We start from the raw sequence: 21187 nt of genomic DNA on the forward strand, positions 1-21187 counted from the left end.
CTGTCGGAGATTTACGGTCAGTCCTTTAATAATTGGACAGTGATTGTTCTGTAGGTGATTTACGGTCAGTCCTTTAATAATAGGACAGTGATTGTTCTGTAGGTGATTTACGGTCAGTCCTTTAATAATTGACAGTGATTGTTCTGTAGGTGATTGACGGTCAGTCCTTTAATAATTGGAAAGTGATTGTTCTGTAGGTGATTTATGGTCAGTCCTTTAATAATTGGACAGTGATTGTTCTGTAGGTGATTTACAGTCAGTCCTTTAATAATTGGAATGTGTTTGTTCTGTAGGTGATTCATGGTCAGTCCTTTAATAATTGGACAGTGATTGTTCTGTAGGTGATTTACGGTCAGTCCTTTAATAATTGGAAAGTGATTGTTCTGTAGGTGATTTATGGTCAGTCCTTTAATAATTGGACAGTGTTTGTTCTGCAGGTGATTTACAGTCAGTCCTTTAATAATTGGATAGTTATTGTTCTGTAGGTGATTTACGGTCAGTCCTTTAATAATTGGACAGTGATTGTTCTGTAGGTGATTTACGGTCAGTACTTCAATAATTGGACAGTGATTGTTCTGTCGCTGATTTACTGTCAGTCCTTTAATAATTGGACAGTGATTGTTCTGTAGGTGATTTACGGTCTGTCCTTTAATAATTGGACAGTGATTGTTCTGTCGGTGATTTACGGTCAGTCCTTTAATAATTGGACAGTGATTGTTCTGTAGGTGATTTACGGTCAGTCCTTTAATAATTGGACAGTGATTGTTCTGTAGGTGATTTACAGTCTGTCCTTTAATAATTGGACAGTGTTCTTCTGTAGGTGATTTGCGGTCAGTCCTTTAATCATTGTACAATGATTGTTCTGTCGGTGATTTCCGGTCAGTGCTTTAATAATTGGACAGTGATTGTTCTGTAGGTGATTTACGGTCAGTCCTTTAATAATTGGACAGTGATTGTTCTGTCGGTGATTTACGGTCAGTCCTTTAATAATTGGACAGTGATTGTTCTGTCGGTGATTTACGGTCAGTCCTTTAATAATTGGACAGTGATTGTTCTGTAGGTGATTTACGGTCAGTCCTTTAATAATTGGACAGTGATTGTTCTGTAGGTGATTTACAGTCTGTCCTTTAATAATTGGACAGTGATTGTTCTGTAGGTGATTTACGGTCAGTCCTTTAATAATTGGACAGTGATTGTTCTGTAGGTGATTGACGGTCAGTCCTTTAATAATTGGACAGTGATTGTTCTGTCGTTGATTTACGGTCAATCCTTTAATAATTGGATAGTGATTGTTCTGTAGGTGATTTACTGTCAGTCCTTTAATAATTGGACAGTAATTGTTCTGTAGGTGATTTACGGTCAGTCCTTTAATAATTGGACAGTGATTGTTCTGTCGGTGATTTACGGTCAGTCCTTTAATAATTGGACAGTGATTGTTCTGTAGATGATTTATGGTCCGTCCTTTAATAATTGAACAGTGATTGTTCTGTAGGTGATTTACGGTCAGTCCTTTAATAATTGGATAGTGATTGTTCTGTAGGTGATTTACGGTCAGTCCTTTAATAATTGGACAGTGATTGTTCTGTAGGTGATTTACGGTCAGTCCTTTAATAATTGGACAGTGATTGTTCTGCAGGTGATTTACGGTCAGTCCTTTAATAATTGGACAGTGATTGTTCTGTAGGTGATTTACTGTCAGTCCTTTAATGATTGGACAGTGATTGTTCTGTAGGTGATTTACTGTCAGTCCTTTAATGACTGGACAGTGATTGTTCCGTAGGTGATTTCCGGTCAGTCCTTTAATAATTGGATAGTGATTGTTCTGTAGGTGATTTACTGTCAGTCCTTTAATGATTGGACAGTGATTGTTCTGTAGGTGATTTACGGTCAGTCCTTTAATCATTGTACAATGATTGTTCTGTCGGTGATTTACGGTCAGTCCTTTAATAATTGGACAATGATTGTTCTGTAGGTGATTTACGGTCAGTCCTTTAATAATTGGATAGTGATTGTTCTGTAGGTGATTTACGGACAGTCCTTTAATAATTGGACAGTGATTGTTCTGTAGGTGATTTACGGTCAGTCCTTTAATAATTGGACAATGATTGTTCTGTAGGTGATTTACGGTCAGTCCTTTAATAATTGGATAGTGATTGTTCTGTAGGTGATTTACGGTCAGTCCTTTAATAATTGGATAGTGATTGTTCTGTAGGTGATTTACGGTCATTCCTTTAATAATTGGACAGTGATTGTTCTGTCGGTGATTCACGGTGAGTCCTTTAATAATTGGATAGTGATTGTTCTGTAGGTGATTTACGGTCAGTCCTTTAATAATTGGACAGTGATTGTTCTGTAGGTGATTGACGGTCAGTCCTTTAATAATTGGACAGTGATTGTTCTGTAGGTGATTTACTGTCAGTCCTTTAATAATTGGACAGTGATTGTTCTGTAGGTGATTTACTGTCAGTCCTTTAATAATTGGACAGTGATTGTTCTGTAGGTGATGTACGGTCAGTCCTTTAATAATTGGACAGTGATTGTTCTGTAGGTGATTTACTGTCAGTCCTTTAATAATTGGACAGTGATTGTTCTGTAGGTGATTTACGGTCAGTCCTTTAATAATTGGACAATGATTGTTCTGTCGCTGATTTACTGTCAGTCATTTAATAATTGGACAGTGATTGTTCTGTAGGTGATTTACGGTCAGTCCTTTAATAATTGGACAGTGATTGTTCTGTAGGTGATTTACGGTCAGTCCTTTAATAATTGGACAGTGATTGTTCTGTAGGTGATTTACGGTCAGTCCTTTAATAATTGGACAGTGATTGTTCCGTAGGTGATTTATGGTCAGTCCTTTAATAATTGGATAGTGATTGTTCTGTAGGTGATTTACGGTCAGTCCTTTAATAATTGGACAATGATTGTTCTGTAGGTGATTTACGGTCAGTCCTTTAATAATTGGACAGTGATTGTTCCGTAGGTGATTTATGGTCAGTCCTTTAATAATTGGACAGTGATTGTTCTGTAGGTGATTTACGGTCAGTCCTTTAATAATTGGACAGTGATTGTTCTGTAGGTGATTTACGGTCAGTCCTTTAATAATTGGACAGTGATTGTTCCGTAGGTGATTTATGGTCAGTCCTTTAATAATTGGATAGTGATTGTTCTGTAGGTGATTTACGGTCAGTCCTTTAATAATTGGAAAGTGATTGTTCTGGAGGTGATTTACGGTCAGTCCTTTAATAATTGGACAGTAATTGTTCTGTAGGTGATTTACGGTCAGTCCTTTAATAATTGGACAGTGATTGTTCTGTAGGTGATTTACTGTCAGTCCTTTAATGATTGGACAGTGATTGTTTTTTAGGTGATTTACGGTCAGTACTTTAATAATTGGACAGTGATTGTTCTGTAGGTGATTTACGGTCAGTCCTTTAATAATTGGACAGTGCTTGTTCTGTAGGTGATTTACTATCAGTCCTTTAATGATTGGACAGTGATTGTTCTGTAGGTGATTTACGGTCAGTCCTTTAATAATTGGACAGTGATTGTTCTGTAGGTGATTTATGGTCACTCCTTTAATAATTGGATAGTGATTGTTCTGTAGGTGATTTATGGTCACTCCTTTAATAATTGGACAGTGATTGTCCTGTCGGTGATTTACGGTCAGTCCTGTAATAATTGGACAGTGATTGTTCTGTAGGTAATTTTCGGTCATTCCTTTAATAATTGGACAGTGATTGTTCTGGAGGTGATTTACGGTCAGTCCTTTAATAATTGGACAGTGATTGTTCTGTCGGTGATTTACGGTCAGTCCTTTAATAATTGGACAGTGATTGTTCTGTAGGTGATTTACGGTCAGTCCTTTAATAATTGGACAGTGATTGTTCTGTAGGTGATTTACGGTAAGTCCTTTAATAATTGGACAGTGTTCTTCTGTAGGTGATTTACGGTCAGTCCTTTAATCATTGTACAATGATTGTTCTGTCGGTGATTTCCGGTCAGTCCTTTAATAATTTGACAGTGATTGTTCTGTAGGAGATTTACGGTCAGTCCTTTAATAATTGGACAATGATTGTTCTGTAGGTGATTTACGGTCAGTCCTTTAATAATTGGATAGTGATTGTTCTGTAGGTGATTTACGGTCAGTCCTTTAATAATTGGATAGTGATTGTTCTGTAGGTGATTTACGGTCAGTCCTTTAATAATTGGACAGTGATTGTTCTGTAGGTGATTCACGGTCAGTCCTTTAATAATTGGATAGTGATTGTTCTGTAGGTGATTTACGGTCAGTCCTTTAATAATTGGAGAGTGATTGTTCTGTAGGTGATTGACGGTCAGTCCTTTAATAATTGGACAGTGATTGTTCTGTAGGTGATTTTCTGTCAGTCCTTTAATAATTGGACAGTGATTGTTCTGTAGGTGATTGACGGTCAGTCCTTTAATAATTGGACAGTGATTGTTCTGTAGGTGATTTTCTGTCAGTCCTTTAATAATTGGACAGTGATTGTTCTGTAGGTGATTTACGGTCAGTCCTTTAATAATTGGACAGTGATTGTTCTGTAGGTGATTTACTGTCAGTCCTTTAATAATTGGACAGTGATTGTTCTGTAGGTGATTTACTGTCAGTCCTTTAATAATTGGACAGTGATTGTTCTGTAGGTGATTTACGGTCAGTCCTTTAATAATTGGACAGTGATTGTTCTGTCGGTGATTTACTGTCAGTCCTTTAATAATTGGACAGTGATTGTTCTGTAGGTGATTTACGGTCAGTCCTTTAATAATTGGACAGTGATTGTTCTGTAGGTGATTTACGGTCAGTCCTTTAATAATTGGACAGTGATTGTTCTGTCGGTGATTCACGGTCAGTCCTTTAATAATTGGATAGTGATTGTTCTGTAGGTGATTTACGGTCAGTCCTTTAATAATTGGACAGTGATTGTTCTGTAGGTGATTGACGGTCAGTCCTTTAATAATTGGACAGTGATTGTTCTGTCGGTGATTTACTGTCAGTCCTTTAATAATTGGACAGTGATTGTTCTGTAGGTGATTTACTGTCAGTCCTTTAATAATTGGACAGTGATTGTTCTGTAGGTGATTTACGGTCAGTCCTTTAATAATTGGACAGTGATTGTTCTGTCGGTGATTTACTGTCAGTCCTTTAATAATTGGACAGTGATTGTTCTGTAGGTGATTCACGGTCAGTCCTTTAATAATTGGACAGTGATTGTTCTGTAGGTGATTTACGGTCAGTCCTTTAATAATTGGACAGTGATTGTTCTGTCGGTGATTTACGGTCAGTCCTTTAATAATTGGACAGTGATTGTTCTGTATGTGATTTACGGTCAGTCCTTTAATAATTGGACAGTGATTGTTCTGTAGGTGATTTATGGTCAGTCCTTTAATAATTGGACAGTGATTGTTCTGTAGGTGATTTACGGTCAGTCCTTTAATAATTGGACAGTGATTGTTCTGTAGGTGATTTACGGTAAGTCCTTTAATAATTGGCCAGTGATTGTTCTGTAGGTGATTTACGGTCAGTCCTTTAATAATTGGACAGTGATTGTTCTGTAGGTGATTTACTGTCAGTCCTTTAATGATTGGACAGTGATTGTTCTGTAGGTGATTTACGGTCAGTCCTTTAATAATTGGACAGTGATTGTTCTGTAGGTGATTTACGGTCATTCCTTTAATAATAGGATAGTGATTGTTCTGTAGGTGATTTATGGTCACTCCTTTAATAATTGGACAGTGATTGTTCTGTAGGTGATTTATGGTCAATCCTTTAATAATTGGACAGTGATTGTTCTGTCGGTGATTTACGGTCAGTCCTTTAATAATTGGACAGTGATTGTTCTGTAGGTAATTTACGGTCAGTCCTTTAATAATTGGACAGTGATTGTTCTGTAGGTGATTTACGGTCAGTCCTTTAATAATTGGACAGTGATTGTTCTGTAGGTGATTTACGGTCAGGCCTTTAATAATTGGACAGTGATTGTTCTGTCGGTGATTTACGGTCAGTCCTTTAATAATTGGACAGTGATTGTTCTGTAGGTGATTTACGGTCAGTCCTTTAATAATTGGACAGTGATTGTTCTGTAGGTGATTTACGGTAAGTCCTTTAATAATTGGACAGTGTTCTTCTGTAGGTGATTTGCGGTCAGTCCTTTAATCAGTGTACAATGATTGTTCTGTCGGTGATTTCCGCTCAGTCCTTTAATAATTGGACAGTGATTGTTCTGTAGGTGATTTACGGTCAGTCCTTTAATAATTGGACAATGATTGTTCTGTAGGTGATTTACGGTCAGTCCTTTAATAATTGGATAGTGATTGTTCTGTAGGTGATTTACGGTCAGTCCTTTAATAATTGGATATTGATTGTTCTTTAGGTGATTTACGGTCAGTCCTTTAATAATTGGACAGTGATTGTTCTGTTGGTGATTCACGGTCAGTCCTTTAATAATTGGACAGTGATTGTTCTGCAGGTGATTTACGGTCAGTCCTTTAATAATTGGACAGTGATTGTTCTGCAGGTGATTTACGGTCAGTCCTTTAATAATTGGACAGTGATTGTTCTGCAGGTGATTTACGGTCAGTCCTTTAATAATTGGACAGTGATTGTTCTGTAGGTGATTTACGGTCAGTCCTTTAATAATTGGATAGTGATTGTTCTGTAGGTGATTTACGGTCAGTCCTTTAATAATTGGATATTGATTGTTCTGTTGGTGATTCACGGTCAGTCCTTTAATAATTGGACAGTGATTGTTCTGCAGGTGATTTACGGTCAGTCCTTTAATAATTGGACAGTGATTGTTCTGTAGGTGATGTACGGTCAGTCCTTTAATAATTGGACAGTGATTGTTCTGTAGGTGATTTACGGTCAGTCCTTTAATAATTGGATAGTGATTGTTCTGCAGGTGATTTACGGTCAGTCCTTTAATAATTGGACAGTGATTGTTCTGTAGGTGATTTACGGTCAGTCCTTTAATAATTGGACAATGATTGTTCTGTAGGTGATTTACGGTCAGTCCTTTAATAATTGGATAGTGATTGTTCTGTAGGTGATTTACGGTCAGTCCTTTAATAATTGGATATTGATTGTTCTTTAGGTGATTTACGGTCAGTCCTTTAATAATTGGACAGTGATTGTTCTGTTGGTGATTCACGGTCAGTCCTTTAATAATTGGACAGTGATTGTTCTGCAGGTGATTTACGGTCAGTCCTTTAATAAATGGATAGTGATTGTTCTGTAGGTGATTTACAGTCAGCCCTTTAATAATTGGACAGTGATTGTTCTGGAGGTGATTGACGGTCAGTCCTTTAATAATTGGACAGTGATTGTTCTGTAGGTGATTTACTGTCAGTCCTTTAATAATTGGACAGTGATTGTTCTGCAGGTGATTTACTGTCAGTCCTTTAATAATAGGACAGTGATTGTTCTGTAGGTGATTTACGGTCAGTCCTTTAATAATTGGACAGTGATTGTTCTGTCGGTGATTTACTGTCAGTCCTTTAATAATTGGACAGTGATTGTTCTGTAGGTGATTTACGGTCAGTCCTTTAATAATTGGACAGTGATTGTTCTGTAGGTGATTTACGGTCAGTCCTTTAATAATTGGACAGTGATTGTTCTGTCGGTGATTTACGGTCAGTTCTTTAATAATTGGACAGTGATTGTTCTGTAGGTGATTTACGGTCAGTCCTTTAATAATTGGACAGTGATTGTTCTGTAGGTGATTTATGGTCAGTCCTTTAATAATTGGACAGTGATTGTTCTGTAGGTGATTTACGGTCAGTCCTTTAATAATTGGATAGTGATTGTTCTGTAGGTGATTTACGGTCAGTCCTTTAATAATTGGACAGTGATTGTTCTGTAGGTGATTTACGGTCAGTCCTTTAATAATTGGACAGTGATTGTTCTGTAGGTGATTTACGGTCAGTCCTTTAATAATTGGACAGTGATTGTTCTGTAGGTGATTTACGGTCAGTCCTTTAATAATTGGACAGTGATTGTTCTGTAGGTGATTTACGGTCAGTCCTTTAATGATTGGACAGTGATTGTTCTGTAGGTGATTTACGGTCAGTCCTTTAATAATTGGACAGTGATTGTTCTGTAGGTGATTTACGGTCAGTCCTTATTAATTGTACAGTGATTGTTCTGTAGGTGATTTACTGTCAGTCCTTTAATGATTGGACAGTGATTGTTCTGTAGGTGATTTACGGTCAGTCCTTTAATAATTGGACAGTGATTGTTCTGTAGGTGATTTACGGTCAGTCCTTTAATAATTGGACAGTGATTGTTCTGTAGGTGATTTACGGTCAGTCCTTTAATAATTGACAGTGATTGTTCTGTAGGTGATTTACGGTCAGTCCTTTAATAATTGGACAGTGATTGTTCTGTAGGTGATTTACTGTCAGTCCTTTAATAATAGGATAGTGATTGTTCTGCAGGTGATTTATGGTCACTCCTTTAATAATTGGACAGTGATTGTTCTGTAGGTCATTTACGGTCAGTCCTTTAATAATTCTCCAGTGATTGTTCGGGACGTGATTTACGGTCAGTCCTTTAATAATTGGACAGTGATTGTTCTGTAGGTGATTTACGGTCAGTCCTTTAATAATTGGACAGTGATTGTTCTGTAGGTGATTTACGGTCAGTCCTTTAATAATTGGACAGTGATTGTTCTGTCGGTGATTTACGGTCAGTCCTTTAATAATTGGACAGTGATTGTTCTGTAGGTAATTTACGGTCAGTCCTTTAATAATTGGACAGTGATTGTTCTGGAGGTGATTTACGGTCAGTCCTTTAATAATTGGACAGTGATTGTTCTGTAGGTGATTTACGGTCAGTCCTTTAATAATTGGACAGTGATTGTTCTGTCGGTGATTTACGGTCAGTCCTTTAATAATTGGACAGTGATTGTTCTGTAGGTGATTTACTGTCAGTCCTTTAATAATTGGACAGTGATTGTTATGTAGCTGATTTACTGTCAGTCCTTTAATAATTGGACAGTGATTGTTCTGTAGGTGATTTACGGTCAGTCCTTTAATAATTGGACAGTGATTGTTCTGTCGGTGATTTACTGTCAGTCCTTTAATAATTGGACAGTGATTGTTCTGTAGGTGATTTACGGTCAGTCCTTTAATAATTGGACAGTGATTGTTCTGTAGGTGATTTACGGTCAGTCCTTTAATAATTGGACAGTGATTGTTCTGTCGGTGATTTACGGTCAGTCCTTTAATAATTGGACAGTGATTGTTCTGTATGTGATTTACGGTCAGTCCTTTAATAATTGGACAGTGATTGTTCTGTAGGTGATTTATGGTCAGTCCTTTAATAATTGGACAGTGATTGTTCTGTAGGTGATTTACGGTCAGTCCTTTAATAATTGGACAGTGATTGTTCTGTAGGTAATTTACGGTCAGTCCTTTAATAATTGGCCAGTGATTGTTCTGTAGGTGATTTACGGTCAGTCCTTTAATAATTGGACAGTGATTGTTCTGTAGGTGATTTACGGTCAGTCCTTTAATAATTGGACAGTGATTGTTCTGTAGGTGATTTACTGTCAGTCCTTTAATGATTGGACAGTGATTGTTCTGTAGGTGATTTACGGTCAGTCCTTTAATAATTGGACAGTGATTGTTCTGTAGGTGATTTACGGTCAGTCCTTTAATAATTGGACAGTGCTTGTTCTGTAGGTGATTTACTGTCAGTCCTTTAATGATTGGACAGTGATTGTTCTGTAGGTGATTTAAGGTCAGTCCTTTAATAATTGGACAGTGATTGTTCTGTAGGTGATTTACGGTCAGTCCTTTAATAATTGGACAGTGATTGTTCTGTAGGTGATTTACGGTCATTCCTTTAATAATAGGACAGTGATTGTTCTGTAGGTGATTTATGGTCACTCCTTTAATAATTGGACAGTGATTGTTCTGTAGGTGATTTATGGTCAATCCTTTAATAATTGGACAGTGATTGTTCTGTCGGTGATTTACGGTCAGTCCTTTAATAATTGGACAGTGATTGTTCTGTAGGTAATTTACGGTCAGTCCTTTAATAATTGGACAGTGATTGTTCTGTAGGTGATTTACGGTCAGTCCTTTAATAATTGGACAGTGATTGTTCTGCAGGTGATTTACGGTCAGTCCTTTAATAATTGGACAGTGATTGTTCTGTAGGTGATTTACGGTCAGTCCTTTAATAATTGGACAATGATTGTTTTGTAGGTGATTTACGGTCAGTCCTTTAATAATTGGATAGTGATTGTTCTGCAGGTGATTTACGGTCAGTCCTTTAATAATTGGACAGTGATTGTTCTGTAGGTGATTTACGGTCAGTCCTTTAATAATTGGACAATGATTGTTCTGTAGGTGATTTACGGTCAGTCCTTTAATAATTGGATAGTGATTGTTCTGTAGGTGATTTACGGTCAGTCCTTTAATAATTGGATATTGATTGTTCTTTAGGTGATTTACGGTCAGTCCTTTAATAATTGGACAGTGATTGTTCTGTAGGTGATTCACGGTCAGTGCTTTAATAATTGGACAGTGATTGTTCTGCAGGTGATTTACGGTCAGTCCTTTAATAAATGGATAGTGATTGTTCTGTAGGTGATTTACAGTCAGCCCTTTAATAATTGGACAGTGATTGTTCTGGAGGTGATTGACGGTCAGTCCTTTAATAATTGGACAGTGATTGTTCTGTAGGTGATTTACTGTCAGTCCTTTAATAATTGGACAGTGATTGTTCTGCAGGTGATTAACTGTCAGTCCTTTAATAATTGGACAGTGATTGTTCTGTAGGTGATTTACGGTCAGTCCTTTAATAATTGGACAGTGATTGTTCTGTCGGTGATTTACTGTCAGTCCTTTAATAATTGGACAGTGATTGTTCTGTAGGTGATTTACGGTCAGTCCTTTAATAATTGGACAGTGATTGTTCTGTAGGTGATTTACGGTCAGTCCTTTAATAATTGGACAGTGATTGTTCTGTCGGTGATTTACGGTCAGTTCTTTAATAATTGGACAGTGATTGTTCTGTAGGTGATTTACGGTCAGTCCTTTAATAATTGGACAGTGATTGTTCTGTAGGTGATTTATGGTCAGTCCTTTAATAATTGGACAGTGATTATTCTGTAGGTGATTTACGGTCAGTCCTTTAATAATTGGACAGTGATTGTTCTGTCGGTGATTTACTGTCAGTCCTTTAATAATTGGACAGTGATTGTTCTGTAGGTGATTTACGGTCAGTCCTTTAATAATTGGACAGTGATTGTTCTGTAGGTGATTTACGGTCAGTCCTTTAATAATTGGACAGTGATTGTTCTGTAGGTGATTTACGGTCAGTTCTTTAATAATTGGACAGTGATTGTTCTGTAGGTGATTTACGGTCAGTCCTTTAATAATTGGACAGTGATTGTTCTGTAGGTGATTTATGGTCAGTCCTTTAATAATTGGACAGTGATTGTTCTGTAGGTGATTTACGGTCAGTCCTTTAATAATTGGATAGTGATTGTTCTGTAGGTGATTTACGGTCAGTCCTTTAATAATTGGACAGTGATTGTTCTGTAGGTGATTTACGGTCAGTCCTTTAATAATTGGACAGTGATTGTTCTGTAGGTGATTTACGGTCAGTCCTTTAATAATTGGACAGTGATTGTTCTGTAGGTGATTTACGGTCAGTCCTTTAATAATTGGACAGTGATTGTTCTGTAGGTGATTTACGGTCAGTCCTTTAATGATTGGACAGTGATTGTTCTGTAGGTGATTTACGGTCAGTCCTTTAATAATTGGACAGTGATTGTTCTGTAGGTGATTTACGGTCAGTCCTTTAATAATTGTACAGTGATTGTTCTGTAGGTGATTTACTGTCAGTCCTTTAATAATTGGACAGTGATTGTTCTGTAGGTGATTTACGGTCAATCCTTTAATAATTGGACAGTGATTGTTCTGTAGGTGATTTACGGTCAGTCCTTTAATAATTGACAGTGATTGTTCTGTAGGTGATTTACGGTCAGTCCTTTAATAATTGGACAGTGATTGTTCTGTAGGTGATTTACTGTCAGTCCTTTAATAATAGGATAGTGATTGTTCTGCAGGTGATTTATGGTCACTCCTTTAATAATTGGACAGTGATTGTTCTGTAGGTCATTTACGGTCAGTCCTTTAATAATTCTCCAGTGATTGTTCGGGAGGTGATTTACGGTCAGTCCTTTAATAATTGGACAGTGATTGTTCTGTAGGTGATTTACGGTCAGTCCTTTAATAATTGGACAGTGATTGTTCTGTAGGTGATTTACGGTCAGTCCTTTAATAATTGGACAGTGATTGTTCTGTCGGTGATTTACGGTCAGTCCTTTAATAATTGAACAGTGATTGTTCTGTAGGTAATTTACGGTCAGTCCTTTAATAATTGGACAGTGATTGTTCTGGAGGTGATTTACGGTCAGTCCTTTAATAATTGGACAGTGATTGTTCTGTAGGTGATTTACGGTCAGTCCTTTAATAATTGGACAGTGATTGTTCTGTCGGTGATTTACGGTCAGTCCTTTAATAATTGGACAGTGATTGTTCTGTAGGTGATTTACGGTCAGTTCTTTAATAATTGGACAGTGATTGTTCTGTAGGTGATTTACGGTCAGTCCTTTAATAATTGGACAGTGATTGTTCTGTAGGTGATTTATGGTCAGTCCTTTAATAATTGGACAGTGATTGTTCTGTAGGTGATTTACGGTCAGTCCTTTAATAATTGGATAGTGATTGTTCTGTAGGTGATTTACGGTCAGTCCTTTAATAATTGGACAGTGATTGTTCTGTAGGTGATTTACGGTCAGTCCTTTAATAATTGGACAGTCATTGTTCTGTAGGTGATTTACGGTCAGTCCTTTAATAATTGGACAGTGATTGTTCTGTAGGTGATTTACGGTCAGTCCTTTAATAATTGGACAGTGATTGTTCTGTAGGTGATTTACGGTCAGTCCTTTAATGATTGGACAGTGATTGTTCTGTAGGTGATTTACGGTCAGTCCTTTAATAATTGGACAGTGATTGTTCTGTAGGTGATTTACGGTCAGTCCTTTAATAATTGTACAGTGATTGTTCTGTAGGTGATTTACTGTCAGTCCTTTAATAATTGGACAGTGATTGTTCTGTAGGTGATTTACGGTCAATCCTTTAATAATTGGACAGTGATTGTTCTGTAGGTGATTTACGGTCAGTCCTTTAATAATTGACAGTGATTGTTCTGTAGGTGATTTACGGTCAGTCCTTTAATAATTGGACAGTGATTGTTCTGTAGGTGATTTACTGTCAGTCCTTTAATAATAGGATAGTGATTGTTCTGCAGGTGATTTATGGTCACTCCTTTAATAATTGGACAGTGATTGTTCTGTAGGTCATTTACGGTCAGTCCTTTAATAATTCTCCAGTGATTGTTCGGGAGGTGATTTACGGTCAGTCCTTTAATAATTGGACAGTGATTGTTCTGTAGGTGATTTACGGTCAGTCCTTTAATAATTGGACAGTGATTGTTCTGTAGGTGATTTACGGTCAGTCCTTTAATAATTGGACAGTGATTGTTCTGTCGGTGATTTACGGTCAGTCCTTTAATAATTGAACAGTGATTGTTCTGTAGGTAATTTACGGTCAGTCCTTTAATAATTGGACAGTGATTGTTCTGGAGGTGATTTACGGTCAGTCCTTTAATAATTGGACAGTGATTGTTCTGTAGGTGATTTACGGTCAGTCCTTTAATAATTGGACAGTGATTGTTCTGTCGGTGATTTACGGTCAGTCCTTTAATAATTGGACAGTGATTGTTCTGTAGGTGATTTACTGTCAGTCCTTTAATAATTGGACAGTGATTGTTCTGTAGCTGATTTACTGTCAGTCCTTTAATAATTGGACAGTGATTGTTCTGTAGGTGATTTACGGTCAGTCCTTTAATAATTGGACAGTGATTGTTCTGTAGGTGATTTACTGTCAGTCCTTTAATAATTGGACAGTGATTGTTCTGTAGGTGATTTACGGTCAGTCCTTTAATAATTGGACAGTGATTGTTCTGTAGGTGATTTACGGTCAGTCCTTTAATAATTGGACAGTGATTGTTCTGTCGGTGATTTACGGTCAGTCCTTTAATAATTGGACAGTGATTGTTCTGTATGTGATTTACGGTCAGTCCTTTAATAATTGGACAGTGATTGTTCTGTAGGTGATTTATGGTCAGTCCTTTAATAATTGGACAGTGATTGTTCTGTAGGTGATTTACGGTCAGTCCTTTAATAATTGGACAGTGATTGTTCTGTAGGTGATTTACGGTCAGTCCTTTAATAATTGGCCAGTGATTGTTCTGTAGGTGTTTTACGGTCAGTCCTTTAATAATTGGACAGTGATTGTTCTGTAGGTGATTTACGGTCAGTCCTTTAATAATTGGACAGTGATTGTTCTGTAGGTGATTTACTGTCAGTCCTTTAATGATTGGACAGTGATTGTTCTGTAGGTGATTTACGGTCAGTCCTTTAATAATTGGACAGTGATTGTTCTGTAGGTGATTTACGGTCAGTCCTTTAATAATTGGACAGTGCTTGTTCTGTAGGTGATTTACTGTCAGTCCTTTAATGATTGGACAGTGATTGTTCTGTAGGTGATTTAAGGTCAGTCCTTTAATAATTGGACAGTGATTGTTCTGTAGGTGATTTACGGTCAGTCCTTTAATAATTGGACAGTGATTGTTCTGTAGGTGATTTACGGTCATTCCTTTAATAATAGGACAGTGATTGTTCTGTAGGTGATTTATGGTCACTCCTTTAATAATTGGACAGTGATTGTTCTGTAGGTGATTTATGGTCAATCCTTTAATAATTGGACAGTGATTGTTCTGTCGGTGATTTACGGTCAGTCCTTTAATAATTGGACTGTGATTGTTCTGTAGGTGATTTACGGTCAGTCCTTTAATAATTGGATAGTGATTGTTCTGTAGGTGATTTACGGTCAGTCCTTTAATAATTGGACAGTGATTGTTCTGTAGGTGATTTACGGTCAGTCCTTTAATAATTGGACAGTGATTGTTCTGTAGGTGATTTACGGTCAGTCCTTTAATAATTGGACAGCGATTGTTCTGTAGGTGATTTACGGTCAGTCCTTTAATAATTGGACAGTGATTGTTCTGTAGGTGATTTACGGTCAGTCCTTTAATGATTGGACAGTGATTGTTCTGTAGGTGATTTACGGTCAGTCCTTTAATAATTGGACAGTGATTGTTCTGTAGGTGATTTACGGTCAGTCCTTTAATAATTGTACAGTGATTGTTCTGTAGGTGATTTACTGTCAGTCCTTTAATGATTGGACAGTGATTGTTCTGTAGGTGATTTACGGTCAGTCCTTTAATAATTGGACAGTGATTGTTCTGTAGGTGATTTACGGTCAGTCCTTTAATGATTGGACAGTGATTGTTCTGTAGGTGATTTACGGTCAGTCCTTTAATAATTGGACAGTGATTGTTCTGTAGGTGATTTACGGTCTGTCCTTTTATAATTGTACAGTGATTGTTCTGTAGGTGATTTACTGTCAGTCCTTTAATGATTGGACAGTGATTGTTCTGTAGGTGATTTACGGTCAGTCCTTTAATAATTGGACAGTGATTGTTCTGTAGGTGATTTACGGTCAATACTTTAATAATTGGACAGTGATTGTTCTGTAGGTGAATTACGGTCAGTCCTTTAATAATTGACAGTGATTGTTCTGTAGGTGATTTACGGTCAGTCCTTTAATAATTGGACAGTGATTGTTCTGTAGGTGATTTACTGTCAGTCCTTTAATAATAGGATAGTGATTGTTCTGCAGGTGATTTATGGTCACTCCTTTAATAATTGGACAGTGATTGTTCTGTAGGTCATTTACGGTCAGTCCTTTAATAATTCTCCAGTGATTGTTCGGGAGGTGATTTACGGTCAGTCCTTTAATAATTGGACAGTGATTGTTCTGTAGGTGATTTACGGTCAGTCCTTTAATAATTGGACAGTGATTGTTCTGTAGGTGATTTACGGTCAGTCCTTTAATAATTGGACAGTGATTGTTCTGTCGGTGATTTACGGTCAGTCCTTTAATAATTGAACAGTGATTGTTCTGTAGGTAATTTACGGTCAGTCCTTTAATAATTGGACAGTGATTGTTCTGGAGGTGATTTACGGTCAGTCCTTTAATAATTGGACAGTGATTGTTCTGTAGGTGATTTACGGTCAGTCCTTTAATAATTGGACAGTGATTGTTCTGTCGGTGATTTACGGTCAGTCCTTTAATAATTGGACAGTGATTGTTCTGTAGGTGATTTACTGTCAGTCCTTTAATAATTGGACAGTGATTGTTCTGTAGCTGATTTACTGTCAGTCCTTTAATAATTGGACAGTGATTGTTCTGTAGGTGATTTACGGTCAGTCCTTTAATAATTGGACAGTGATTGTTCTGTCGGTGATTTACTGTCAGTCCTTTAATAATTGGACAGTGATTGTTCTGTAGGTGATTTACGGTCAGTCCTTTAATAATTGGACAGTGATTGTTCTGTAGGTGATTTACGGTCAGTCCTTTAATAATTGGCCAGTGATTGTTCTGTAGGTGATTTACGGTCAGTCCTTTAATAATTGGACAGTGATTGTTCTGTAGGTGATTTACGGTCAGTCCTTTAATAATTGGACAGTGATTGTTCTGTAGGTGATTTACTGTCAGTCCTTTAATGATTGGACAGTGATTGTTCTGTAGGTGATTTACGGTCAGTCCTTTAATAATTGGACAGTGATTGTTCTGTAGGTGATTTACGGTCAGTCCTTTAATAATTGGACAGTGCTTGTTCTGTAGGTGATTTACTGTCAGTCCTTTAATGATTGGACAGTGATTGTTCTGTAGGTGATTTAAGGTCAGTCCTTTAATAATTGGACAGTGATTGTTCTGTAGGTGATTTACGGTCAGTCCTTTAATAATTGGACAGTGATTGTTCTGTAGGTGATTTACGGTCATTCCTTTAATAATAGGACAGTGATTGTTCTGTAGGTGATTTATGGTCACTCCTTTAATAATTGGACAGTGATTGTTCTGTAGGTGATTTATGGTCAATCCTTTAATAATTGGACAGTGATTGTTCTGTCGGTGATTTACGGTCAGTCCTTTAATAATTGGATAGTGATTGTTCTGTAGGTAATTTACGGTCAGTCCTTTAATAATTGGACAGTGATTGTTCTGTAGGTGATTTACGGTCAGTCCTTTAATAATTGGACAGTGATTGTTCTGTAGGTGATTTACTGTCAGGCCTTTAATAATTGGACAGTGATTGTTCTGTCGGTGATTTACGGTCAGTCCTTTAATAATTGGACAGTGATTGTTCTGTAGGTGATTTACGGTCAGTCCTTTAATAATTGGACAGTGATTGTTCTGTAGGTGATTTACGGTAAGTCCTTTAATAATTGGACAGTGTTCTTCTGTAGGTGATTTGCGGTCAGTCCTTTAATCATTGTACAATGATTGTTCTGTCGGTGATTTCCGCTCAGTCCTTTAATAATTGGACAGTGATTGTTCTGTAGGTGATTTACGGTCAGTCCTTTAATAATTGGACAATGATTGTTCTGTAGGTGATTTACGGTCAGTCCTTTAATAATTGGATAGTGATTGTTCTGTAGGTGATTTACGGTCATTCCTTTAATAATTGGATATTGATTGTTCTGTAGGTGATTTACGGTCAGTCCTTTAATAATTGGACAGTGATTGTTCTGTTGGTGATTCACGGTCAGTCCTTTAATAATTGGACAGTGATTGTTCTGCAGGTGATTTACAGTCAGTCCTTTAATAATTGGACAGTGATTGTTCTGTAGGTGATTGACGGTCAGTCCTTTAATAATTGGACAGTGATTGTTCTGTAGGTGATTTACGGTCAGTCCTTTAATAATTGGACAGTGAATGTTCTGTAGGTGATTGACAGTCAGTCCTTTAATAATTGGATAGTGATTGTTCTGTAGGTGATTTACTGTCAGTCCTTTAATAATTGGACAGTGATTGTTCTGTAGGTGATTTACTGTCAGTCCTTTAATAATTGGACAGTGATTGTTCTGTAGGTGATTTACGGTCAGTCCTTTAATAATTGGATAGTGATTGTTCTGTCGGTGATTTACTGTCAGTCCTTTAATAATTGGACAGTGATTGTTCTGTAGGTGATTTACGGTCAGTCCTTTAATAATTGGACAGTGATTGTTCTGTAGGTGATTTACGGTCAGACCTTTAATAATTGGACAGTGATTGTTCTGTCGGTGATTTCCCGTCAGTCCTTTAATAATTGGACAGTGATTGTTCTGTAGGTGATTTACGGTCAGTCCTTTATTAATTGGACAGTGATTGTTCTGTAGGTGATTTATGGTCAGTCCTTTAATAATTGGACAGTGATTGTTCTGTAGGTGATTTACGGTCAGTCCTTTAATAATTGGACAGTGATTGTTCTGTAGGTGATTTACGGTCAGTCCTTTAATAATTGGACAGTGATTGTTCTGTAGGTGATTTACGGTCAGTCCTTTAATAATTGGACAGTGATTGTTCTGTAGGTGATTTACAGTCAGTCCTTTAATAATTGGACAGTGATTGTTCTGTAGGTGATTTACTGTCAGTCCTTTAATGATTGGACAGTGATTGTTCTGTAGGTGATTTACGGTCAGTCCTTTAATAATTGGACAGTGATTGTTCTGTAGGTGATTTACGTTCAGTCCTTTAATAATTGGACAGTGATTGTTCTGTAGGTGATTTACTGTCAGTCCTTTAATGATTGGACAGTGATTGTTCTGCAGGTGATTTACGGTCAGTCCTTTAATAATTGGACAGTGATTGTTCTGTAGGTGATTTACGGTCAGTCCTTTAATAATTGGACAGTGATTGTTCTGCAGGTGAATTATGGTCACTCCTTTAATAATTGGACAGTGATTGTTCTGTAGGTGATTTACGGTAAGTCCTTTAATAATTAGACAGTGATTGTTCTGTAGGTGATTTACGGTCAGTCCTTTAATAATTGGACAGTGATAGTTCTGTAGGTGATTTACGTTCAGTCCTTTAATAATTGACAGTGATTGTTCTGTAGGTGATTTACGGTCAGTCCTTTAATAATTGGACAGTGATTGTTCTGTAGGTGATTTACGGTCAGTCCTTTAATAACAGGATAGTGATTGTTCTGTAGGTGATTTATGGTCACTCCTTTAATAATTGGACAGTGATTGTTCTGTAGGTGATTTACGGTCAGTCCTTTAATAATTGGACAGTGATTGTTCTGTAGGTGATTTACGGTCAGTCCTTTAATAATTGGACAGTGATTGTTCTGTAGGTGATTTACGGTCAGTCCTTTAATAATTGGACAGTGATTGTTCTGTAGGTGATTTACGGTCAGTCCTTTAATAATTGGACAGTGATTGTTCTGTAGGTAATTTACGGTCAGTCCTTTAATAATTGGACAGTGATTGTTCTGGAGGTGATTTACGGTCAGTCCTTTAATAATTGGACAGTGATTGTTCTGTCGGTGATTTACGGTCAGTCCTTTAATAATTGGACAGTGATTGTTCTGTAGGTGATTTACGGTCAGTCCTTTAATAATTGGACAGTGATTGTTCTGTAGGTGATTTACGGTAAGTCCTTTAATAATTGGACAGTGTTCTTCTGTAGGTGATTTACGGTCAGTCCTTTAATAATTAGACAGTGATTGTTCTGTAGTTGATTTACGGTCAGTCCTTTAATAATTGGACAGTGACTGTTCTGTAGGTGATTTACGGTCAGTCCTTTAATAATAGCACAGTGATTGGTGTAGGTGATTTACGGTCAGTCCTTTAATAATTGGACAGTGATTGTTCTGTAGGTGATTTACGGTCAGTCCTTTAATAATTGGACAGTGATTGTTCTGTAGGTGATTTATGGTCAGTCCTTTAATAATTGGACAGTAATTGTTCTGTAGGTGTTTTACGGTCAGTCCTTAAATAATTGGATAGTGATTGTTCTGCAGGTGATTTCCGGTCAGTACTTTAATAATTGGACAGTGATTGTTCTGTAAGTGATTTACGGTCAGTCCTTTAATAATTGGACAGTGATTGTTCTGTAGGTGATTTACGGTCAGTCCTTTAATAATTGGACAGTGATTGTTCTGTAGGTGATTTACGGTAAGTCCTTTAATAATTGGACAGTGTTGTTCTGTAGGTGATTTACGGTCAGTCCTTTAATAATTGGACAGTGATTGTTCTGTAGGTGATTTACGGTCAGTCCTTTAATAATTGGATAGTGATTGTTCTGTAGGTGATTTACGGTCAGTCCTTTAATAATTGGACAGTGATTGTTCTGTAGGTGATTTAGTGTCAGTCCTTTAATAATTGGATAGTGATTGTTCTGTAGGTGATTTACGGTCAGTCCTTTAATAATTGGACAGTGATTGTTCTGTAGGTGATTTACGGTCAGTACTTTAATAATTGGACAGTGATTGTTCTGTAGGTGATTTACGGTCAGTCCTTTAATAATTGGACAGTGATTGTTCTGTAGGTGATTTATGGTCAGTCCTTTAATTATTGGATAGTGATTGTTCTGTAGGTGATTTACGGTCAGTCCTTTAATAATTGGACAGTGATTGTTCTGTCGGAGATTTACGGTCAGTCCTTTAATAATAGGACAGTGATTGTTCTGTCGGTGATTTACGGTCAGTCCTTTAATAATAGGACAGTGATTGTTCTGTAGGTGATTTACGGTCAGTCCTTTAATAATTGACAGTGATTGTTCTGTAGGTGATTTACGGTCAGTCCTTTAATAATTGGAAAGTGATTGTTCTGTCGGTGATTTATGGTCAGTCCTTTAATAATTGGACAGTGATTGTTCTGTAGGTGATTTACAGTCAGTCCTTTAATAATTGGAAAGTGTTTGTTCTGTAGGTGATTTATGGTCAGTCCTTTAATAATTGGACAGTGATTGTTCTGTAGGTGATTTACGGTCAGTCCTTTAATAATTGGAAAGTGATTGTTCTGTAGGTGATTTATGGTCAGTCCTTTAATAATTGGATAGTGATTGTTCTGCAGGTGATTTACAGTCAGTCCTTTAATAATTGGAAAGTGTTTGTTCTGTAGGTGATTTATGGTCAGTCCTTTAATAATTGGACAGTGATTGTTCTGTAGGTGATTTACGGTCAGTACTTTAATAATTG

The sequence above is a fragment of the Heterodontus francisci genome, unplaced genomic scaffold (genome assembly GCF_036365525.1).
Source record: "Heterodontus francisci isolate sHetFra1 unplaced genomic scaffold, sHetFra1.hap1 HAP1_SCAFFOLD_92, whole genome shotgun sequence".
In the NCBI taxonomy this organism is placed as follows: Eukaryota; Metazoa; Chordata; class Chondrichthyes; order Heterodontiformes; family Heterodontidae; genus Heterodontus; species Heterodontus francisci.